The sequence below is a fragment of the Canis lupus genome, chromosome X, assembly GCF_011100685.1.
Source record: "Canis lupus familiaris isolate Mischka breed German Shepherd chromosome X, alternate assembly UU_Cfam_GSD_1.0, whole genome shotgun sequence".
Classification (NCBI taxonomy): Eukaryota; Metazoa; Chordata; class Mammalia; order Carnivora; family Canidae; genus Canis; species Canis lupus.
In genome coordinates, this window is record NC_049260.1 from 121,779,005 (window position 1) to 121,803,715 (window position 24,711).

The window sequence follows — 24,711 nt, forward strand, 5'->3', positions numbered from 1 at the left end:
ATTTGTTAAGATTCACTTGTGGCACAACATATGATGTGTGCTAGAGGAAGTACAATGTACACTTGAGAAGAATGTGTATTCTGTTGCCATTGAATGGAATGTTCTGTATATATTAGCTTCATTTGGCCTAGTGTATTTCAAATCTACTGTTTTCCTTATTGATTTTTTGTCAGGATTATCTATTCAATATTGAAATTGGGATACTGAAGATTACTTTATCTGATGTGATTATAGCTACACCTGATATCCGTTCCTTCACTTTGAGTCTATGAGTGTCTTTAAAACTGAAATAAATCTCTGATAAGCATCATAGAGTTAGGTCTTGTTTTTTCAGGTTTTTTTTTTAACTCTATTCAGCAACTCTGTGTCTTTTGGTTGGAATATTTAATCCATTTATGTGTAAAGTAACTATCGATATATAAGAACTTAATATTATCATCCTGTTGTTTTCTATTTTATAGCATTTTGTTCCCATCTTCATCTCTTACTATCTTCCTTTATGATTTGATGATTTATGTACACTTTCATTCCTTTCTCTTTTTCTTTTGTATAACTTCTATGGGCTTCCACTTTGTGGTTATCACCAGACTTACATAAAACGTATTATGGTGGGATGCCTGGGTGGCTCAGCGGTTGAACGTCTGCCTTCAGCTCTGCCTTCAGCTCAGGGCGTGAACGCGAAGTCCTGGGATCAAGCCCCACATCGGGCTCCCTGCATGGAGGCTGCTTCTCCCTCTGCCTAAGTCTCTGCCCCTCTCTGTCTGTGTGTCTCATGAATACATAAACTCTTTTTAAAAAGCATATTATGGTTACAATAGCCTATTTTGAGCTAATAACAACTTAACTTCAGTTGCATACAAAAACTACCCTGTTACTCCCCCAAACACATTTTATATTTTTATGTCATAATTTACATCTTTTTATGTTATGTATCCATTGAAAGTTATTATAGTCACATTTATTTTTAATATTTTTGACATTTATACTAGAGTTTCAAAATGACCTATAAATAACAAAAAGTTGGAAAAATACGTTTATAGATACTGCAAAAAGAAGATACATGAAGATACACAGGGGGCACCTGAGTGGCTCAGTCAGTTAAGAATCTACTTTTGGCTCAAGTCATGATCCTGGGGTCCTGGGATGGAGTCCCATGTCAGGTTCCCTGCCCAGTGGGGACCCTGCTTCTCCCTCTCCATCTTCCATTCCCCCAGCTTGTGCTCTCTGACTCTATCTCTCTGTCAAGTCAATAAGTAAATTCTTTAAAAAAAGATAAACAGTGGCTGATAAGTATAGATGCATCATTAGTCATTATAGAAAGCCAAATTTACACTACAATGAGATATCCCTGTAATTCACTGGGATGGATAAAGATAAACTTATATTCACTGTATTAAGTATGTAAACAAATGGAACTCTCATACATTAAGGGTGGAAGTATAAAATGGTACAAAATGGTTGAAAAATCTCTTTGGCAGTTTCTCATAAAATTTAACATAAACCTATACCTATAGTCTGGTAATACTGTTCATAGCTATATAACCAATAGAAAGAAAATTATATTTTCACAAAAAGCTTTGTACAAGAAAACTCATAGCAGCTATATTTGTAATAGCTAAAAAATGGAGGATAAACAAAGTCCACAGCAATAGAATATATAAACAAGCTACTCACAAATACAGCATGCACAGATCTCAAAAACATGATGCTAAGCAAAAGAAGTGAGATAAAAGAGGAGTATATACTCTATGGTTCCATTTTTATAAAGAGCAGGAACAGGCAAAAGTAATCTATAAATGAGAAGTCAGAACAATGGTAACTTAAGGGAGTGGAGAGTGACTAGAAGGGGCCCAGAGAACTTTCTAGGATCATGGAATGTTCTTTATCTCAATCTAGATAATGCTTAAATGAATGTATCTTTTTTTCAAAATTCATCTTTTTCTTTATTTGAGATTGGGGATTTTCCCCTGTATGCATATTACATAATAATAAAACTGTTAGAAAACAAAAACAAAAGGATCATCTGAATATTACTATAACTATTAAGTGAAAAACTAAAATTTTCTTACAGAGAAACCCTAGGCCAAATTGGCTTTACTGCAATTTCTACCAATCATTTAAGAAAGAAATAATTATAATCTAACAAAATTCTTCCATAGAGTAAACAAAGGTACAACAGTACCAAAATAATTTTATGACACTAGCATAACCTTGACACTAAAACCTGACAAGGACTATATGGGCAAATAACATTATAAGTCTTTTCTTATTCATAGTCATGAATGAACAAATCCTAAAAATTGTTCATAAATCATATTTAACAATATATAAACAGCCTAATATATCATGACCTAGTTGGGTTTATCTCAGAAATGCTATTCTGGTCAAAAATTTTAAAATGTAAATCACCACGTTAATATTTTGGAGAAGAATATTTTGATTATGCAAAAAGGCATAGAAAAAAAGCTTTTGATAAAATTTGATGATCATTCTTTTCTAAAAAAACAAAGAATATAAAAGAGCTTCTTTAATATGGTAGGATGTATCTATAAAAATACTTATTGAAAACATCACACTTATCTGTAATATATTAAAATACTCCCTTGACATTGAGAATATGACAAGGTGACTGCCATCATCACTACTATTCAACATTATAGTGGAAGCCCTATTTAGTTCAGTTCATTAAGAACAAAAAAAGAAAATTTTAAAAAATATTTTATTTATTTATTCATGAGAGACACAGAAAGAGAGAGACAGAGACACAGGCAGAGGGAGAAGCAGCTTCCATGCAGGGAGCCCGATGTAGGACTGGATCCCGGACTTGATCCCAGGTCTCCAGGATCACGCCCTGGGCCAAAGGCGGCACTAAACTGCTGAGCCACCCAGCCTGCCTCCCAAAAAAGAAATTCAAACATAAATATGGGAAAAGAAATATAAAATTATCATTATTCATAGATTATATGAATTACATCGAAAAATCTAAAAAAAAACTATGGGGCAGCCCCGGTGGCGCAGCGGTTTGGCGCCGCCTGCAGCCTGGGCTGTGATCCTGAAGACCTGGGATCGATTCCCACATCGGGCTCCCTGCATGGAGCCTGCTTCTCCCTCTGCCTGTGTCTCTGCCTCTCTCTCTCTGTGTCTGTGAATAAATAAATAAAATCTTTAAAAAAAAATAAAAGAAACTATGGATAAACTATTACATTAAGATAGAACTTTAGGAAAATTGCTGGATATAAAAATGATACACAAAAATCAATTTTCTATAAATGAGCAGGAAACATAGCAGTTAAAAGATTCCAGTTATAAGATCAAAAATATTTATTCAGATATACCTCTGAGAAGTCATGAGAGCCAACAAATCCTTCTATAACTAGAAAAAAACTAAATAATTGACAAAAATAATTTTAAATGTACCAGTGACAGAAACAATAAGGATTAAATAAATCAACATTCCAAGGAAGGCAAAACTTTCCCAAAGTGGAATGACAATCCCCAACTGTTTTTCTCCTCTGGAAAATGTACCAACACTAAGAACAGGTTGAGGATCAGGCTTACCTAGGCAAAAAGCCTCTACTGGGAGAAAGAAAAACCAACAAAGCCTTTAACAGTTTGACAGGGCTAGTTGACAAATTGAAAAGTTGATGAGACTTAAATGCTCAGCAGATTTCCCCTACCAGACATTTGCTGACTTCTGGTACTACACAAGAATACAGGGAGCTAGGTCAAATACTTCTAAAAAGTAAAGTGAAATCTCCAGAAACCACCCAGTTTTTAGGAAACAAATGTGCTAGAATTTGAAGTCATGGGAGGCTGTAAACTGTGAATGGCAGATGTGGATCCTTTGCAGTCTTTCAACAACTTAAAAAAAAAAAAGACCCACCAAGGTTTTATATTTTATTTTTTTTATTTTTTTATTTTTTTTAGGTTTTATATTTTAGATAAGAAGAACAAACCAGTAAACTGAGATTTACTAAAACTGCAGTCTAGCCCTCACTCAGTTCAATATCTAATTGGACTGAGGTAAGCATTCCCCTCACCCTATCTGCCTAAAAGGGGAAAGGTGTAACTCTCTTTAGAATATCTCATCAAGGGCAGCCCGGGTGGCTCAGCGGTTTAGTGCCACCTTCAGCCCAGGGCCTCATCCTGGAGACCCAGGACTTCCTGGAAACCCGGGATCAAGTCCCACGTTGGGCTCCCTGCATTGAGCCTACTTCTCCCTCTGCCTCTGTGTGTGTGTCTCATAAATAAATAAGTAAAATCTTTTTTAAAAAATCTCCTCAAGAGCCTTTGTGGTTCTTTTATACATGGTGCATGACTTGCAGTAAAAAATTACTAGAGTACCAAAATCCAGAATCCTGGGCACATGAAATGCTGGTGAGGATGTGGAGCACAGGAATTTTCATTCATTGCCGTTGGGAATAAAAAAAAAATGGTAAGACAGTTTGGAGGCTTCTTACGAAACTAAATCTAATTTTACTCTATGATCCAGCAATCATGCTCCTTGGCATTTACCTAAAGCAGTTGAAAACTTATGACCATATGAAAAGCTACACACAGGTGTTTATAGCAACTTTATTCATAATTTTCAAAACCTGTAAGCAACCAAGATGTCCCTTAGTAGGTGAATAGATAAACTATGATACAATCAGAAGATGGAATCTTATTCAGTGTTAAAAAGAAATGAGCAAGGAGTGCACTTGTCATGATGAGCACAGGGTGATGTCTAGAAGTGTTGAATCACTATATTATATACCTAAAACTAATATAAAACTAGATATTAACTAACTTGAATTAAAATTAAAACTTAAAAAAAAGAAATGAGCTATCAAGCCATGAAAAGGCATGGAGCAATCTTCAATGTGTATTACTAAGTGAAAGAGGCCAATCTGGGAAGGTTTCGTACTGTATGATTCCAACCATATGACACTCTGGAAAAGGCAAAACTATGAGACAGTAAAAATATTAGCAGTGGTTTTTGTTTTATTTTGTGCAACTATATAGGTTGATTATGAAATCTATTTAGAAGTGAAAAAAGGTTTAAAAAATTACCTTTCCATGTACTTGTTAGCTATTTGTATATCTTTGGGAAAATGTCTATTCAGGTCCTTTGACCATTTTTAAATTAGATTATTTGTTTATTTGATATTAAGTGTTACAAGTTCTTTATGTATTTTGAACATTAGCCCAAATTAGTGTTTTTGGTTTTAAGGGGGTAAATACCCAGTAGTATGATTACTGGGTCATAGACTAGTTTTATTATTATTAACTTTTTGAGGAAACTCCATACTACTTTCCAAAGTGGCTGCACCAATATGCATTCCCACCAATAATGCAAAAGGATTCCTTTTTTTCCCACGCCCTTGCCAACACTTGTTGTTTCCTGTGTTGTTGATTTTAGCCATTTTGACACATGGGGTGATAATTCATCTTGTTTTGATTTGCATTTCTCTGATGATCAGTGATGTTGATCATCTTTTCCTGTGTCTATTAGCCAATAGACATTTAGAAAAATGTCTATTCATGTCTTCTGCCCATTTTTAATTGGATTATTCATTTTGGGGTATTGAGTTGTGTTTTTAAAATTTTGTTCAAATTCACTTTGCCAACATATAGTCTAACACCCAGTGCTCATCTCATCATGTACATGTTGAGTTTTATAAGTTCTTTATGTATTTTGGGCTTTTTAAAAAGATTTTATTTATTTATTCATGAGAGAGAGAGAGAGAGAGAGAGAGAGGCAGAGACACAGGCAGAGGGAGAAGCAGGCCCCATGCAGGGAGCCGGATGTGGGACTCCATCCAGGGTCTCCAGGATCAGGCCCTGGACTGAAGGCGGTGCTAAACCGCTGAGCCACCCCGGCTGCCCATGTATTTTGGATTTTAACCCTTTATTAGGTATGTCATATGCTAATATCTTTTCCCATTCCATAGGTTGCCTTTCGGTTTTGTTGATTATTCCCTTTGCAGTACAGAAACTTTTCAATCTGATGTATTCCCACTTGTTTGTTTTTGCTTTTACTGTCTTTACTTGTGATGTCAAATAAAAAACAATTTAAAATTCACCTGAATAGGATTTTCTTAGTCACAATAGTAATAAAAACAACAATAATGTTAAAACTATTATTGAGTGTTTTTTATGCTCTAGACATTATTTTAATTACTTTATGTGTATAGTCTCATAATCCTTATGTAAACATGTTCTAAATTGCTACTTTTATCCCCATTTTGCAAATCAGTAAACTGAAGCTTAGAGAGGTTAAATAATTGGGTTAAAAAGCTATTTCTATTTCTGAGTATGTGGTTTATGCCCAAAGCTTATGTTCTTTTCCTCAACATTTTGTTTGTAAGATTTAGATTGCTGTGCATTACACATTTTTACAAATACTGTGATTGTGGCTTGACAAAAAAATAAATATAATCAAATTGGCCTGTCTGAACACAAATAGGTCCTTGATGGTACTCAACAATCCAACCACATGTCCTTTCGATCCATTCTCAGACTCTCCTAGAAGACTATGTCCTACTTTCTCTTTATTGAAACCATCAATACTTTTTTCCATCCCACCCTCTCACTTTGTAACCTTGCTTCCTGTTTCACTGAGAAAAGACAGGGGATTCAAAGAAAATGTCTACCAGTTTACAATATCTATTCACTAACTAGCATCATGCCTATATATCATGCCTTCTTTTCAGTACTGTGGATAAACTATCCTTGCTCCTACATTTCCACTTCCGCACTGGTTGCCATCTATGTTTCTTCAAGCACAGAACTGCAAAAATTCTACCCTCTGTCTTGTGTGTCATCATTTCTCCCTCTTGACTGAATCATCCTCATCAGTATTGTGTAATATATCCCATCAGTAAAAACATTCTTTAAATTCCATATCTCTTGTCAGCTACAGCCTCATTTCTCTGCTCACCTGTACAGTAAAACTCCTCAAAGTGTTGTCTAAACACACTATCCTAAATTTCTCTTCTTCTGTTCTCTCTTGAGAGAGAGAGAACACCACCACCACTCCACTGATAATTTTATATAGAATATCACTTAACTTCACCCTTGCTGAATCTTTTGCCAAATCCAAATCCGATGGACAATGCACACAACTTTTCAGCAACATGAGTATTGCACTGACTCCTTGAAACATTTTCTTTATTTGGCTTCCAGAATACCATTACTTTTCCCTCTTTATTTTCCACCTCCTCCACTGGCTGCTTATCATTAGTCTCCTTTGCTGTCCATTCTTCATTTCTCTGCTACTAATATTGGAAAACCCTAGAGTTTAGTGCTTAAAACTTTTCTTTTTTTAACTTTTCTTTTTGTGCTCATTCCTTAGGTAATATCATCTAGCCTCTTCATTTTAAATATGTTTATATGCTTATGACTCCAAAATTTATATTTCTAGACTGGATCACTTCCCTGAAGGGCACCTCTAACTTAACATATCCAAAACCAAAAATACAGATTTCTACCACTAAACTTGTTCAACCTACAGTCTTCATAATCTCATAAAATAACAACTACAACCTTCCCATTACAGATGCCACAAAGAACTTGAGAGTTATCTTAACTTCACTCTTTTTCTCACATCCTACATCCAATCCATGAGCAAATCCTTTTGACCCTGCTTCTGAAGTACACTAATAATCCAATCACATCTCACTACATCCATTTTATCTGCTACCACTATAGTCTTGGCCATCCTTATCTTTAACCTGGCCTATTGTAATAGCCTCATGAATTCCTGCATCTACCTTTGAACCCCTACTGCCTCTTCTCTCTGCAACCAGAGTGAGCCTTTCAAAATATACAAAATATTATGTCATTCATCTGCTTACAATTCTACAACCTGTCACATCACTCAAAGTCAAAGCCAGAGTTTTTGGGGCACCTGGGTGGCTTAGTGGTTGAGCATCTGCCTTCAGCTCAGGGCATGATCCTGGAGTCCTGGGATCCAGTACCACATCCGGCTCCCCACAGGGAGCCTGCTTCTCCCTCTGCCTGTGTCTCTGCCTCTTTCTGTGTCTCTCTTTTTAAAAAACAAAGATAGAGTTTTCATAATGTCCTACAAAACCCTAAATAACTTTTTAAACTTTATCTTTTTAAACTACTACTCTCCTTTTCCATCACTTCACTCTTTGCCATTCTCAAATACATCAAGTGTGAGTTCGCTTCTTCCTGGAACACTCTGCCCACATGGCTCCCTCCCTTCACTCAGGTCTCTGCTCAGATGTAACTTCGATAGAGTGGTTTACTATCTTACTAAGTTAAAACTTAACAATAACCTATACTCACATACTCTTTCCCGTTTACTGTGTTATGTTCTCCATAGCGCTTACCATTTGACCAAATCTATTACTTTATTTTCTATCCTTTCACAAGAATATAATCTTTATCAAGGCAAACAACTTGCCTGAATTTTTTATACTTGCTCATCCTCAGAAAATATAATAGCTCCTCACATACAAAAAGTTTCTAATAAATATTTATTGAAAGAATACATGAACAGGGATCCCTGGGTGGCTCAGGGGTTTAGTGCCTGCCTTCCGCCCAGGGCATGACCCTGGAGTCCCGGAGTCGAGTCCCGCATCAGACTCCCTGCATGGAGCCTGCTTCTCCCTCTGACTGTGTCTCTGCCTCTCTCTCTGTGTGTGTGTGTGTGTGTGTGTGTGTGTCTATCATAAATAAATAAATAAAATCTTTTTAAAAAAAGAATACATGAACAAATGAAACATTGTACCTATTATTCCCTCTTCCCTCATATAAAGCATTCTAATAAACAATAGCAAAATAATGAAAAAATAAGTGGTTTGTTTACCTAGTTTTTAAAAGGAATTCTGATGAGATATACAATTCAGGAATGAAATCGTTTCCTGAAAGTGTTATAACAAATTACCAGAAACCTACTGGGTTAAAGCAACACTAGCTTACTCTTTTACAATTATAGAGGTCAGAAAACTAAAATCTACCTTTCTGTTGGAGGCTTTAGGGGTGAATCTATTATTTGTTTTTACCAGCTTCCAGTGCCTACCCTCAATCACTGTCTCATGGCTCCTTCCATCAACTTCAAAGCAGCAGCACAGGATCTTCAATTCTTAACATCTTTGTCACTCTTTCTCTCTCTCCTCTCCTCTCCTCTATTCTCCTTGTTTCATTGTAATATATCTCTCTGATTCTTACCTTCTTACCTTTCTCTTGTGATTACACTGGGCCCACCCAGATAATGAATAATAATCTCCCCATCTCAAGATCCTTAACCTAATGACATCTGCAAGAGTCCTTTTTTGCTATGTCAGGTAGAGTATTAACAGATTCCTGGGATTAGGACATGGACATCTTTGAAGGACATCATTCAGCCTACAACAAGGTAGAAGAGTAATTCAAAAAGTAAAATAGCTTACACTTATATAGTGTTAACTGTGCACTAGGCCATTGTTCTAAACACTTTACATGCAGCAATTTTTTGGATTTAAATTGAATTTTATTGAATCTTAATTCCTTAAGATGCTATATGTAAAGCCACACTAATTAGTTGTTACTATCCTAAATCATGCTAATTGATAGTTATTATTATTACCTCAAATTCTAATGCATTAGGAAACTAAGTAACAGAAAAATCAGGTAACTTGATCACCAAATATCCAATATGTTTAATAAAAAAAATACTTCTATAGATCAGCACTGAAAGCTAGAAAACAATGGGATATTACCGTAAAGTTCTGGAAAATAATTATTTCCAACCTAGAATTCTGTACCAGACAAAGTACTAAGCAATTTTGAAGCTAAAATAAATTTTTTTATAAATTTATTTTTATTGGTGTTCAATTTGCCAACATACAGAATAAAACCCAGTGCTCATCCCGTCAAGTGCCCCACTCAGTGTCCGTCACCCATTCACCCCCGCCCTCCTCCCCTTCCACCACCCCTAGTTCGTTTCCCAGAGTTAGGAGTGTTCATGTTCTGTCTCCATTTCTGATGTTTCCCACACATTTCTTCTCCCTTCCCTTATATTCCCTTTCACTATTATTTATATTCCCCAAATAAATGAGAACATATAATGTTTGTCCTTCTCCGATTGACTTACTTCACTTAGCATAATACCCTCCAGTTCCATCCACGTTGAAGCAAATGGAGGGTATTTGTCGTTTCTAATGGATGAGGAATATTCCATTGTATACATAGACCACATCTTCTTTATCCATTCATCTTTCAATGGACACCGAGGCTCCTTCCACAGTTTGGCTATTGTGGACATTGCTGCTATAAACATCGGGGTGCAGGTGTCCCGGCGTTTCATTGCATCTGTATCGTTGGGGTAAATCCCCAACAGTGCAATTGCTGGGTCATAGGGCAGATCTATTTTTAACTCTTTGAGGAACCTCCACACAGTTTTCCAGAGTGGTTGCACCAGTTCACATTCCCACCAACAGTGTAAGAGGGTTCCCTTTTCTCCGCATCCTCTCCAACATTTGTGGTTTCCCGCCTTGTTAATTTTCCCCATTCTCACGGGTGTGAGGTGGTATCTCATTGTGTTTTTGATTTGTATTTCCCTGATGGCAAGTGATGCAGAGAATTTTCTCATGTGCATGTTGGCCATGTCTATGTCTTCCTCTGTGACATTTGTCTTCATGTCTTTTGCCCATATCATGATTGGATTGTTTGTTTTTTTGGTGTTGAGTTTAATAAGTTCTTTATAGATCTTGGAAACTAGCCCTTTATCTGATATGTCATTTGCAAATATCTTCTCCCATTCTGTAGGTTGTCTTTTAGTTTTATTGACTGTATCCTTTGCTGTGCAGAAGCTTCTTATCTTGATGAAGTCCCAATGGTTCACTTTTGCTTTTGTTTCTTTTCCTTCGTGGATGTATCTTGCAAGAAGTTACTGTGGCCAAGTTCATAAAGGGTGTTGCCTGTGTTCTCCTCTAGGATTTTAATGGAATCTTGTTTCACATTTAGATCTTTCATCCATTTTGAGTTTATCTTTGTGTATGGTGCAAGAGAGTGGTCTAGTTTTATTCTTCTGCATGTGGATGTCCAATTTTCCCAGCACCATTTATTGAAGAGACTGTCTTTCTTCCAATGGATAGTCTTTCCTCCTTTGTCAAATATTAGTTGACCATAAAGTTGAGGGTCCACTTCTGGATTCTCTATTCTGTTCCATTGATCTATGTGTCTGTTTTTGTGCCAGTACCACACTGTCTTGATGACCACAGCTTTGTAGTAAAACCTGAAATCTGGCATTGTGATGCCCCCAGATATGGTTTTCTTTTTTAAAATTCCCCTGGCTGGGATCCCTGGGTGGCGCAGCAGTTTACCGCCTGCCTTTGGCCCAGGGCGCAATCCTGGAGACCCGGGATCGAATCCCATGTTGGGCTCCCAGTGCATGGAGCCTGCTTCTCCCTCTGCCTATGTCTCTGCCTCTCTCTCTCTCTTTCTGTGTGACTATAATAAATAAATTTTTAAAAAATTAAAATAAAATAAAATTCCCCTGGCTATTTGGGGTCTTTTCTGATTCCACACAAATCTTAAAATAATTTGTTCTAACTCTCTGCAGAAAGTCCATGGTATTTTGATAGGGATTGCATTAAACGTGTAAACTGCCCTGGGTAACATTGACATTTTCACAATATTAATTCTGCCAATCCATGAGCATGGAATATTTTTCCATCTCTTTGTGTCTTCCTCCATTTCTTTCAGAAGTGTTCTATAGTTTTTAGGGTATAGATCCTTTACCTCTTTCGTTAGGTTTATTCCTAGGTATCTTATGCTTTTGGGTGCAATTGTAAATGGGATTGACTCCTTAATTTCTCTTTCTTCAGTCTCATTGTTAGTGTATAGAAATGCCATTGATTTCTGGGCATTGATTTTGTATCCTGCAACGCTACCAAATTGCTGTATGAGTTCTAGCAATCTTGGGGTGGAGGCTTTTGGGTTTTCTATGTAGAGTATCATGTCATCGGCGAAGAGGGAGAGTTTGACTTCTTCTTTGCCAATTTGAATGCCTTTAATGTCTTTTTGTTGTCTGATTGCTGAGGCTAGGACTTCCAGTACTATGTTGAATAGCAGTGGTGAGAGTGGACATCCCTGTCTTGTTCCTGATCTTAGGGGAAAGGCCCCAGTGCTTCCCCACTGAGAATGATATTTGCTGTGGGCTTTTGGTAGATGGTTTTTAAGATGTTGAGGAATGTTCCCTCTATCCCTACACTCTGAAGAGTTTCGATCAGGAATGGATGCTGTATTTTGTCAAATGCTTTCTCTGCATCTAATAAGAGGATCCTATGGTGCTTGGTTTTTCTCTTGCTGATATGATGAATCACATTGATTGTTTTACGAGTGTTGAACCAGCCTTGTGTCCCGGGGATAAATCCTACTTGGTCATGATGAATAATTTTCTTAATGTACTGCTGGACCCTATTGGCTAGTATCTTGTTGAGAATTTTTGTATCCATGTTCATCAGGGATATTGGTCTATAATTCTCCTTTTTGGTGGGGTCTTTGTCTGGTTTTGGAATTAAAGTGATGCTGGCCTCATAGAACGAATTTGGAAGTACTCCATCTCTTTCTATCTTTCCAAACAGATTTAGTAAAATAGGTATGGTTTCTTCTTTAAACGTTTGATAGAATTCCCCTGGGAAGCCATCTGGCGGTGGACTTTTGTGTCTTGGGAGGTTTTTGATGACTGCTTCAATTTCCTCCCTGGTTATTGGCCTGTTCAGGTTTTCTATTTCTTCCTGTTCCAGTTTTGGTAGTTTGTGGCTTTCCAGGAATGCGTCTATTTCTTCCAGATTGCCTAATTTATTGGCGTATAGCTGTTCATAATATGTTTTTAAAATTGTTTGTATTTCCTTGGTGTTGGTAGTGATCTCTCCTTTCTCATTCATGATTTTATTATTTTGAGTCTTCTCTCTCTTCTTTTTAATAAGGCTGGCTAATGGTTTATCTATCTTATTAATTCTTTCAAAGAACCAACTCCTGATTTTGTTGATCTGTTCCACAGTTCTTCTGGTCTCGATTTCGTTGAGTTCTGCACGAATCTTTATTAACTCTCTTCTTCTGCTGGGTGTAGGATCTATTTGCTGTTTTTTTCTCTAGCTCCTTTATGTGTAAGGTTAGCTTTTGTATTTGAGTTCTTTCCAGTTTTTTAATGGATGCTTGTATTGCGATGTATTTCCCCCTCAGGACTGCTTTTGCTGCATCCCAAAGATTTTGAATGCTTGTATCTTCATTCTCATTAGTTTCCATGAATCTTTTTTTTAATTTTTATTTATTTATGATAGTCACAGAAAGAGAAAGAGAGGCAGAGACACAGGCAGAGAGAAGCAGGCTCCATGCACCGGGAGCCCGACGTGGGAATCGATCCTGGGTCTCCAGGATCGCGCCCTAGGCCAAAGGCAGGTGCCAAACCGCTGCGCCACCCAGGGATCCCTGTTTCCATGAATCTTTTTAATTCTTCCTTAATTTCCTGGTTAACCCTTTCATCTTTTAGCAGGATGGTCCTTAACCTCCACGTGTTTGGGGTCCTTCCAAACTTCTTGTTGTGATTTAGTTCTAATTTCAAGGCATTATGGTCTGAGAATATGCAGGGGACGATCCCAATCTTTTGGTATCGGTTCAGACCCGATTTGTGACCCAGTATGTGGTCTATTCTGGAGAAAGTTCCATGTGCACTTAAGAAAAAGGTGTATTCAGTTGAGTTTGGATGTAAAGTTCTGTAGATATCTGTGAAATCCATCTGGTCCAGTGTATCATTTAAAGCTCTCGTTTCTTTGGAGATGTTGTGTTTAGAAAACCTATTAAGTATAGAAAGCACTAGATTGAGGTCACCAAGTATAAGTGTATTATTATCTAAGTATTTCTTCACTTTGGTTATTAATTGATTGATATATTTGGCAGCTCTCACATTCGGGGCATATATATTGAGAATTGTTAAGTCCTCTTGTTGGATAGATCCTTTAAGTATGATATAGTGTCCCTCTTCATCTCTCACTACAGTCTTGGGGGTAAATTTTAGTTCATCTGATATAAGGATGGATACCCCTGCTTTCTTTGGAGGACCATTTGAATGGTAAATGGTTCTCCAACCTTTTATTTTCAGGCTGTAGGTGTCCTTCTGTCTAAAATGAGTCTCTTGTAGACAGCAAATAGATGGGTCCTGCTTTTTTATCCAGTCTGAAACCCTGCGCCTTTTGATGGGGTCATTAAGCCCGTTCACATTCAGAGTTACTATTGAAAGATATGAGTTTAGTGTCATCATGATATCTATTCAGTCCTTGTTTTTGTGGATTGTTCCACTGGACTTCTTCTTAAAGGGGAATTTTAAGAGTCCCCCTTAAAATTTCTTGCAGAGCTGGTTTGGAGGTCACATATTCTTTCAGTTCCTGCCTGTCTTGGAAGCTCTTTATCTCTCCTTCCATTCTGAATGAGAGCCTTGCTGGATAAAGTATTCTTGGTTGCATGTTCTTCTCATTTAGGACCCTGAATATATCCTGCCAGCCCTTTCTGGCCTGCCAGGTCTCTGTGGAGAGATCTGCTGTTACCCTAATACTCCTCCCCATAAAAGTCAGGGATTTCTTGTCTCTTGCTGCTTTAAGGATCTTCTCTTTATCTTTGGAATTTGCAAGGTTCACTATTAAATGTCAAGGTGTTGAGCGGTTTTTATTGAATTTAGGGGGGGATCTCTATTTCCTGGATCTGAATGCCTGTTTCCCTTCCCAGATTAGGAAAGTTTTCAGCTATGATTTGTTCAAATACATATTCTGGCCCTCTGGCCCTTTTGGCGCCCTCGGGAACCCCAATTAAATGTAGGTTTTTCTTCCTCAGGCTGTCGTTTATTTCCCTTAATCTATCTTCATGGTCTTTTAATTGTTTGTCTCTTTTTCCCTCAGTTTCCCTCTTTGCCATCAACTTGTCTTCTATGTCACTCACTCGTTCTTCCACCTCGTTAACCCTCGTCGTTAGGACTTCTAGTTTGGATTGCATCTCATTCAATTGATTTTTAATTTCTGCCTGATTCGATCTAAATTCTGCAGTCATGAAGTCTCTTGAGTCCTTTATGCTGTTTTCTAGAGCCACCAGTAGCTTTATAATAGTGCTTCTGAATTGGCTTTCTGACATTGAATTGTGATCCAGATTTTGTAACTGTGTGGGAGAGAGGACTGTTTCTGATTCTTTCTTTTGAGGTGAGGTTTTCCTCCTAGTCATTTTGCTCAGTGCAGAGTGGCCAAAAACAAGTTGTATTGGGAAAAGAAAAAGAGAGAGAAAGAAGGAAAGAAAAGAGAAAAAAGGAAGAAAAAAAGGAAAAAAGAGAAGAAAAAGAGAAAGAAAAAGAAAGAAAGGTGAAAAAAAAGGGTGGGGGAAGCAATCAGAAATCAAAAAAAAAAAAAAAAAAAAAAACAAACAAACCACAGGGGAGTATCTTCTGATTCTGTATACTGTAAGTCCCTTGACTTCCCTTGGAACTTATCCGTCTAGCTGGTCTTCTGGGGGAGGGGCCTGTTGTGCTGATTTTCAGATGTTAGCACTTGGGGGAGCTGCTCTGCCCCCTGCCCGGTGCAGGGCTCAGTGGGGGATGTTTACCCCGTGAGGCCCCAGGAGGAAGAACCCCAGTGGCGGGGCCAGCTCTGGAGCCCTGGAGTCAGCTCCCGCAGGAACTCTGGAGCTCTCTGTCTGCAGGGCCTGGAGGCTCCGGGGCGGGGCCGCTGATCTGCTCAGCTCGGGGCAGGAGCGTCCTTGCTGTCCTGGGCCCTCCCGGCCTCTGCCTGTCCCGGGGGGAGGCCGGATCCTGGGCTGTGTCCCGGCGCCCTGTGCCCCGGGGCCTGCGCTGTTGGATTCGCGCTCCCGCCCCGCAGCCCCCTCCGCGGAGCCTCCCCCGAGCCCCCCGAGCTGCTCCCGCCCTGCAGCCCCCTCCGCTGAGCCGCCCGAGCCCCCCCGAGCTGCTCCCGCCCGGCAGCCCCCTCCGGGGAGCCGCCCCCGAGCCCCCAGAGCTGCTCCCACCCCGCAGCCCCCTCCGCGGAGCCGCCCCCGAGCCCCTCCGAGCTGCTCCCGCCCCTCAGCCCCCTCCACAGAGCCGCCGCCTGAGCCCCCCCCCCAGCTGCTCCCGCCCCTCAGTCCCCTCCGCGGAGCCGCCCCCGAGCCTCTCCGAGCTGCTCCTGCCCCGCAGCCCCCTCCGCGGAGCCGCCCCCGAGCCCCTCCGAGCTGCTCCCTGATCCCGCCGTGCGCGCTGCAGCCCTTAGGGAGCTCGGCGCACTCTCCCGCGGCGCAGGTGCCTGTTAGTGTCCCCGGGAGCCCGAGGGCATCCCCGCCCTCCTGGGTCCTGCTCCAACTCCCTGGAGCCCCTTTCCGCCCGGGAAGGTTGGTGCAGCTCCTGCTTCTCCGGGACGGGGCTCTCCTGTCCTGGGGACACTCGCCCCGGCCTCAGCCCGGCTCCTCGGGGACCCCTCCCCCTTGGAGGCCTTTTCTTTCTTTATTTCTTTTTCCCCCTCTTCCTACCTTGATAGAAGCATGAACTCTTCTCACTGTAGCATTCCAGCTGGTCTCTCTTTAAATCTCAGGCCGAATTCATAGGTTTTCAGGATGATTTGAAGGTCATCTAGGTAATTTGGTGGGGACAGGTGATTTGGGGACCCTACTCTTCCGCCATCTTGCCCCTCTCCCCTAAAATAAATGTTTTTAGTGGTGTCTGGCTGGCTCAGTTGGAAGAACACATAACTCTGTCTCAGGGTTGTGAGTTCAAGCACCACGTTGGGTGTAGAGATTACTTCAAAAATAAATAAATAAAATAAAGTAAAACAAAATAAATGTTTGTACAGACATCTGAGAGCTAAAACATTTTATCACCAATACATTCTTTCTCAGGGAGCTACTAGAAGAGATGCTCCAGTAAAATAGTCATCATTTAAGAAACAGAAAGAAGGGATCCCTGGGTGGCGCAGCGGTTTGGCGCCTGTCTTTGGCCCGGGGTGCGATCCTGGAGACCTAGGATCGAATCCCATGTCGGGCTCCCGGTGCATGGAGCCTGCTTCTCCCTCTGCCTGTGTCTCTGCCTCTCTCTCTCTCTCTCTCTCTCTCTCTCGCTCTCTGTGTGACTATCATAAAAAAAAGAAACAGAAAGAAATGAGAAACAAATAAACAAGAATTATAGTCCAAAATAGTACAAAAGGAAATTCCCAAATTGTCCTGATAATGGATATTCCTAGGACAATAGCTGTGTAGCAGACCTAGAAGAGCAACCAGTTCAAACTAAAGCAACACTGAGGGCTCCAACCAAAAATATGTAATTGAGAGCTTACCTAATATTTATTCTTGAAAGAATTAACATATTTAAAAGATATTTATGGGATCCCTGGGTGGCGCAGCGGTTTGGCGCTTGCCTTTGGCCCAGGGCGCAATCCTGGAGACCCGGGATGGAATCCCACATCGGGCTCCCGGTGCATGGAGCCTGCTGCTCCCCCTGCCTGTGTCTCTGCCTCTCTTTCTCTCTCTCTGTGACTATCATAAATAAATAAAAAAATAAAATGAAAATAAAAGATATTTATGCTTCATGATTGATCAGGGTAAAAGGAAACAGACAAATAAACAAGATACCATGAACTCCTGGGAAGACAACAGGTTGTATAACAGAACTGTGACCATGTTATACTATGTTACCAAGTTCTATTGAGAGGATGGAAAAAAAAGATATGTGGGTGTGTCTGAGTGTGTATATGTCTCTGTGTGTGTGTGTGTGTTGGTTGATCAGAATGAATATGAGAAAGTTGTCCTTATCATTCATATAGAAAAGCAAATAGATAATATAAAAAATAGAAAAATATAAAGAAATAACAGCTTATAAAAGTTATTTAGAAATATGGAATTAACAGAAAAGTGTCATTTCAAGTGATTATGTTCGGGTACAGAGAATTAGATATGAAGGGAATTAGGGAAGGAGACAACTTTTTTTGAAGTTTAATATTACTATCAGACTTTTAAAACCATGTGTATGGGGGATCCCTGGGTGGCACAGTGGTTTAACGCCTGCCTTTGGCCCAGGGCGCGATCCTGGAGTCCCAGAATTGAGTCCTGAGTCAGGCTCCCGACATGGAGCCTGCTTCTCCCTCCTCCTGTGTCTCTGCCTCTCTCTCCCTAGTCTATCATAAATAAATAAATCTTTAAAAAAATAAAAAATATAAAAAAATAAAACCATGTATATGTGTGATGTTGATAGGAAAAAAAGGCTTTGTGAAAGTCTCTCTGAGGCACATTGGGTGGAGGTCTCAGCATTATTTCATGGTTTGTTGTATGACTTTTGGACAAGAAAAACAATATGCCAACCACAAGACAAAAATAATGTCAGTGTTGAGGTTTTAGTCGAGAATGGAAGAAAAAAATGATGTTTTACTGGCACCAAACCACCAAATTATCCAATTTTGTAGTTTTTTGCCAGTGCTAGTCAGCTGCTCTAGTATCAGGCATTTATCTAAGTTTGGAGGTTGACTGTATTATTTGATATAACTATATGTACATGTTACCTTAAAAAATAATTTTAAAAGAATTGTTCTAAATGGAATGAATTATAAGAAATGGTAAGTGAGTCTTCAATATCTATGGTGACCATACATTCCATTTTGCGCAGAAAACTCTCAGGTTCTACCTGTTGTCCCAGCATAATTATTCATAGTGTCCACTTTTATTCACAAAAGTATTACAATTTGGATTATGTATTACATAGTTTCTCTACCAATACACATCGGGGAGAAAAGAGAGCCTTGATGGCTATTTAACAGGGTTTTTTTCCAGGGGGTTAGTGCACCAAATAGGAGGTCGGATTAGGTAACCAGTAAGGTATTTTCCAACTAGGATTCTGGTGGTTTTTTAATTGGACCAATAACATTCATAAAGAAGGCAAAAAGACGCTCTGCTGCTTCTATTGATATAAAATTCAAAACCATCCATCTGCCAACTATTCATATATACTACTACTCACCAGCCGTAAGTCATCCAGGCTTCTCCTCTAATGCCAGAATTTACCACTCGATGTCCCAGATGCTTTTGGGTTATCTGACAGAGACATTAAAGTTCACCAAATATTCTTTTGCTCTCCTATATTTTCCAGTTCCCTTCATGTTGAGTAGCATCACATGACTAGTTCTGGCCAACTCAATGTATGTATGTACCACTTCTATGGTGAGGTTCTGAAAAGCTCCTGTATCATTCCTCAGTTCTTTTATTTTGCCATGAGAACCACGAAGGTCAATGTGCCAAATGATGCAGCCATAAGATGCCATCAGTCTGAGTCCCTGAGTGACTGGAGCAAAGCTATCCAAGCTAATCAGCACTGGAAAGGTAGTTAAAGGAAGAAACAAATGTCAGTTGTGTTTAGATATTAAGATGAGGAGAGGGAGGAATATGTTACCACAGCATTGCCTACCCAAACCTGACTAACACACTCTCACTGACAGGCATCTCCAAGTCCTTTGCCAAGTGACTCAGGTTGAAGTCAGTCTCTCAGCAACCGAGTAAGACATATATAGTTTCTGTCTGAAGACGTAGCTAAAGAAAGCCACTTGGGGAGATTTATTCTAAGAGAAATGAACAGAACATCTAGTTGTGTTGATCTCCACAGGAAGAGTAATGTGGGGCCTGACCGTATCTCCTCCTGAGACCAGATGCTCAGAAATGTTTAGAGCACAGTCTCATCTCAGTTTGCTACAAATGAAGGTGACCTTTAGGTCTATAACTAGTTTTTTACAGATGAGTTTTGTATGCAGCTGTTTCTTGGTTTCCTTATATTTTTTCAATTTAGCATTTCCTGAGAATAAATTATGGGAAATGATTCAGATTGAAACTCACAGTGTCTTTTCTCAAGGAGATCAAAGTCTAATAGGGAGGTAGAAAGCTAGTCACCTAAATACAATATTAGGTAGAATCAAATCAGTGCTGTTTTGGACATGTATGCTCTGAGGGAGTGAATGATTCAAGAAGTCTATTATCTTTCAATAGTTTTAAACAAAGTACATCTTATATCAAAACAATATTTAGTGCCATTGGCAAGGATTTGAGGGACTAAAATGTATATGCATTCAAGACAAATTTGGTCAAGATCTCAGAACTGTTATGTCATAAATACGGATGATGGTGGCCCTAGAGGTAGGACCCAAAACTTTCTACACAAGGCTACTAGAAGACTCTGGCATGCCCTACACATATTACCAGTCTTAAACTATGCTAACCATGTCTGCTCTTGTCCTGGGAATGGATGCTGCTTAAACATATCTTTAGTAGGATTAAGTTGACTCATGTACTTACTGTGGTAAAATCAAACACAGACAAAAGTTTAATACTAGAAATTGAATTTCAAGTTGAAGATACCTAATAAGTACTAACTCTACATCACCCTGACTCTCACTTTTTCTTCAAGGGTGCAATTTAACACTTTGGCCCCCCAGAATCCTATCACTTAGTTTCCCCTTAACATAACTAAGAAAGATCAGAATTTTTTTCAAAGAAAAAAAAACCCTGTTTTAAATATTAAGGGGTATTATGCTGAGTGAAGTAAGTCAATCGGAGAAGGACAAACATTCTATGGTCTCATTCATTCGGGGAATATAAAAAATAGTGAAAGGGAATAAAGGGGAAAGGAGAGAAAATGAGTGGGAAATATCAGTGAGGGTGGCAGACCATGAGAGACTCCTAACTCTAGGAAATGAACAAGGGGTGGTGGAAAGGGAGGTGGGCAGGGGGTTGGGGTGACTGGGTGACGGGCACTGAGGGGGGCACTGGATGGGATGAACATTGGGTGTTATGCTATATGTTGGCAAATTGAACTCCAATAAAAAAACAAAATAAAATAAAAAATAAAATGGAATAATCATCTGAAAAAAGAGGAATTTTTAAAAACAAACATAAACAGTACAAAACACAAAAAGTCCCCACCGACTCCATCCACTGTCTTGATCTAAAGAACTGACACAACCTTGCAGCACCTTGCCTTGATTCCTTCTTTACCTTATGACTATTGTGTTTTCTTTTTTACATCAACCTACCACCCAAAGATTCCCCCTGGACAAGCTAATAACATCCATTGAATGGAGAGAGAGAGAGACAGAGAAAGAGAAAGAGAGACAGACACACAAGAAATTGATTCCCCTATATTAACTACTTATAATCCTTTCACTCAGATCTGGCTTTCTGGCTTCTAGGCTAAATCATACTCCTCTCTCTCCCTGGTGAATGACCTCACAGATGGTATTCTACTCTTACATAAAGGCTGTAGTCCCATGCCAAATACAGATAGAACACTACCCAAATGAAGTATCCATATACCTATATTTAAATATATTTAGAGAGAGTAACAGGGCAGGTATGGAGGGAAAGGACATTTTATCATATACAATGCTTCTCAAAATGTAGTTCCAAAATTATGTATAGCAGAACCTCTTGCAAAATAAAAATTCCTGTGTGCTGCAAAAGACTACTGAGTCAGTGTTGGGATGAAACCCACAACTCTGCATCTTTATAACACACCAGATGATTCTGATGTACCTGGAAGTTCCAGAGTCCCTCGAGTAAATCAGGCAAAATTAGATGATTAAATTCAGATTATGTTAACACAAAACACCTATTAAGTGCTCTGAAGTATGCTTTGACATACATGAACTCCTATAAACTTTACACCAGCCCTGTCAAAAAGGTCTCATTTTGCTCTCAAGAAAATGGAGACATAGAGAAGTAAAGTGATTTCCCAAAGTTATGCAGCTACTAAAGGCAGTTACTAGAGTTAAAGCTTAAAGGACAATGTGGAGGCACCTGGGGGGCTCAGTGGTTGAGTGTCTGCCTTTGGCTCAGGTCATGATTCTGGGGTCCTGGGATCAAGTCCCACATCAGGCTCCCTACAGGGAGCCTGCTTCTCCCCCTGCCTGTGTCTCTGCCTCTCTCTGTGTGTCTCTCATGCATAAATACCTAAAATATTTTTTTTAAAAAAAGACAATGTTCTAGTCTCAAAGAGAAGTGTGGGAGGAGGAAGCAGAAATTAACAAGTAATAAATTGCCTAGACTATGGAGCCAGAGGTGGCTATGTTAAAATCCCAGTTCTATCATTTCTAATTCTGTGATCTTGTGAAAGTTATTGGATGCTTCTGTACCTCAGCTTCTGAACTGTAAAATGGGGAATAAGACCTAACCTGCCACATACCTTAAAGGCATTAATATGGGAGGGGTACTTAGAGTAATACTCAGCATGTAGTAGGCTGCATATAAGTGGTAGCTATCATTATTATGGTGCTTCAATTTTAATTGTGTACATTTGCTTCAGATCTCCTTTAGCAGCAATTGCCATATCCAAAAAGTTGGCCTCCTGCTCCTCCACCATCAGCTTCCTTAAGGAACTGCTCATCACTATATAAACCTCAGGGTCTCCTGAATAGCCAGGGGAATATTAAAAAAGAAAACCTTAGCTGGGGGCATCACAATGCCAGATTTCAGGTTGTACTACAAAGCTGTGGTCATCAAGACAGTGTGGTCCTGGCACAAAAAAAGACACAGAGATCAATGGAACAGATTAGAGAATCCAGAAGTGGACCCTCAACTTTATGGTCCTAATATTTGACAAAGGAGGAAAGACTATCCACTGGAAAAAAGACAGTCTCTTCAATAAATGGTGCTGGGAAAATTGGACATCCACATGCAGAAGAATGAAACTAGACCACTCTCTTGCACCATACACAAAGATAAACTCAAAATGGATGAAAGATCTAAATGTGAGACAAGAATTCTTCAAAATCCTAGAGGAGAACACAGGCAACACCCTTTTTGAACTTGGCCACGGCAACTTCTTGCAAGATACATCCATGAAGGCAAGAGAAACAAAAGCAAAAATGAATTATTGGGACTTCTTCAAGATAAGAAGCTTTTGCACAGCAAAAGATACAGTCAACAAAACTGAAATACAACCTACAGAATGGGAGAAGATATTTGCAAATGACTATCAGATAAAGGGCTAGTTTCCAAGATCTATAAAGAACTTATTAAACTCAACACCAAAGAAACCAACAATCCAATCATGAAATGGGCAAAAGACATGAAGAGAAATCTCACAGAGGAAGACATAGACATGGCCAACAAGCACACGAGAAAATGCTCCGCATCACTTGCCATCAGGGAAATACAAATCAAAACCACAATGAGATCCCACCTCACACCAGTGAGAATGGGGAAAATTAACAAGGCAGGAAACAACACATGTTGGAGAGGATGTGGAGAAAATGGAAAACCTCTTGCACTGTTGGTGGGAATGTGAACTGGTGCAACCACTCTGGAAAACTGTGTGGAGGTTCCTCAAAGAGTTAAAAATAGATCTGCCCTACGACCCAGCAATTGCATTGCTGGGGATTTACCCCAAAATACAGATGCAATGAAACGCCGGGACACCTGCATCCCGATGTTTATAGCAGCAATGTCCACAATAGCCAAACTGTGGAAGGAGTCTCGGTGTCCATCGAAAGATGAATGGATAAAGAAGATGTGGTTTATGAATACAATGGAATATTACTCAGCCATTAGAAACGACAAATACCCTCCATTTGCTTCAACGTGGATGGAACTGGAGGGTATGATGCTGAGTGAAATAAGTCAATCAGAGAAAGACAAACCTTATATGGTCTCATTCATTTGGGGAATATAAAAAATGGTGAAAGGGAATAAAGGGGAAAGGAGAAAAAATGAGTGGGAAATATCAGAAAGGGAGACAGAACATGAGAGACTCCTAACTCGGGGAAATGAACTAGGGGTGGTGGAAGGGGAGGTGGGAAGGAGTGAGGGTGACTTGGTGGCGGGCAATGAGGGGGGCACTTGATGGGATTAGCAATGGGTGTTATTCTATATGTTGGCAAATTGAACACCAATAAAAAATAAATTTATTAAAAAATTGTACTATAAATACACACACTCGGACATGCTGTGTTTCTAAAAATAATAATAAATAAATAAATAAATAAATAAATAAATAAATAAATAAATAAAATAGAGCAGTAAAAAAAAAAAAAAAAAACCTCAGGGTCTCTGAAAACTTGGGAGAATGGGCTCTAAGTCTAATTTTATGCCCCAGAAAGAACTCTGTCCTCACAAGTCTGTTACATTGCTGTGTCCACCATTAGAACTATCCCATTATCTTTATACATTGAAGAACCCATAAAAATTATAGATGATTTATCAGGGTTGGAAGGTAAGATATTAACCTACTAAGGCCTTAACAATCAGCCAGCTGAAACGTAGAATCAAAATTCCAAGGAAATGTAAAACTACCTGGAGAATTTTCAGAACTGAGACTGTATGTGACACTTGGGAGAAGCTCTAGGACCAATTTATCTCACAGTCACTGGTCTTTGTGAAAAACAACACAAACCTATGACCTGTCAGATTCTCTATAACTAGAGTATGTTTGTTTACTAAAACCAGCAGCCAAGTTGTGTGCTCTATGCATCACTATTATAAACCATTCTCCAATTCCACCCCTCCACCAAATACCCAGTTAGGGAGGAAGGAAAAGCAGTTATAATTGTGTTATTAATCATATATTATATTATAACTGCTTTTTCCTCCTCCCCATCTAAGGAGGAATTGGAGAATGGTTTGTAATGGAAGCCATGCTTCTGCACTTCTTCCTAATGGCAGAAGCTGGTACATCATATAGAAAAAGCACTGGAAAGGAAGATTGGCCAGGGAAGGCAGTGCCCATTT

At 39.4% G+C, this 24,711-nt stretch overlaps 1 protein-coding gene across 1 annotated transcript in view; it reads left to right on the forward strand.

Moving 5' to 3' along the window:
- Nucleotides 1-24,711, forward strand: part of LOC119868539 (melanoma-associated antigen 9-like) — a 778,808-nt gene that overhangs the window by 592,502 nt on the left and 161,595 nt on the right. The window lies entirely within an intron of this gene.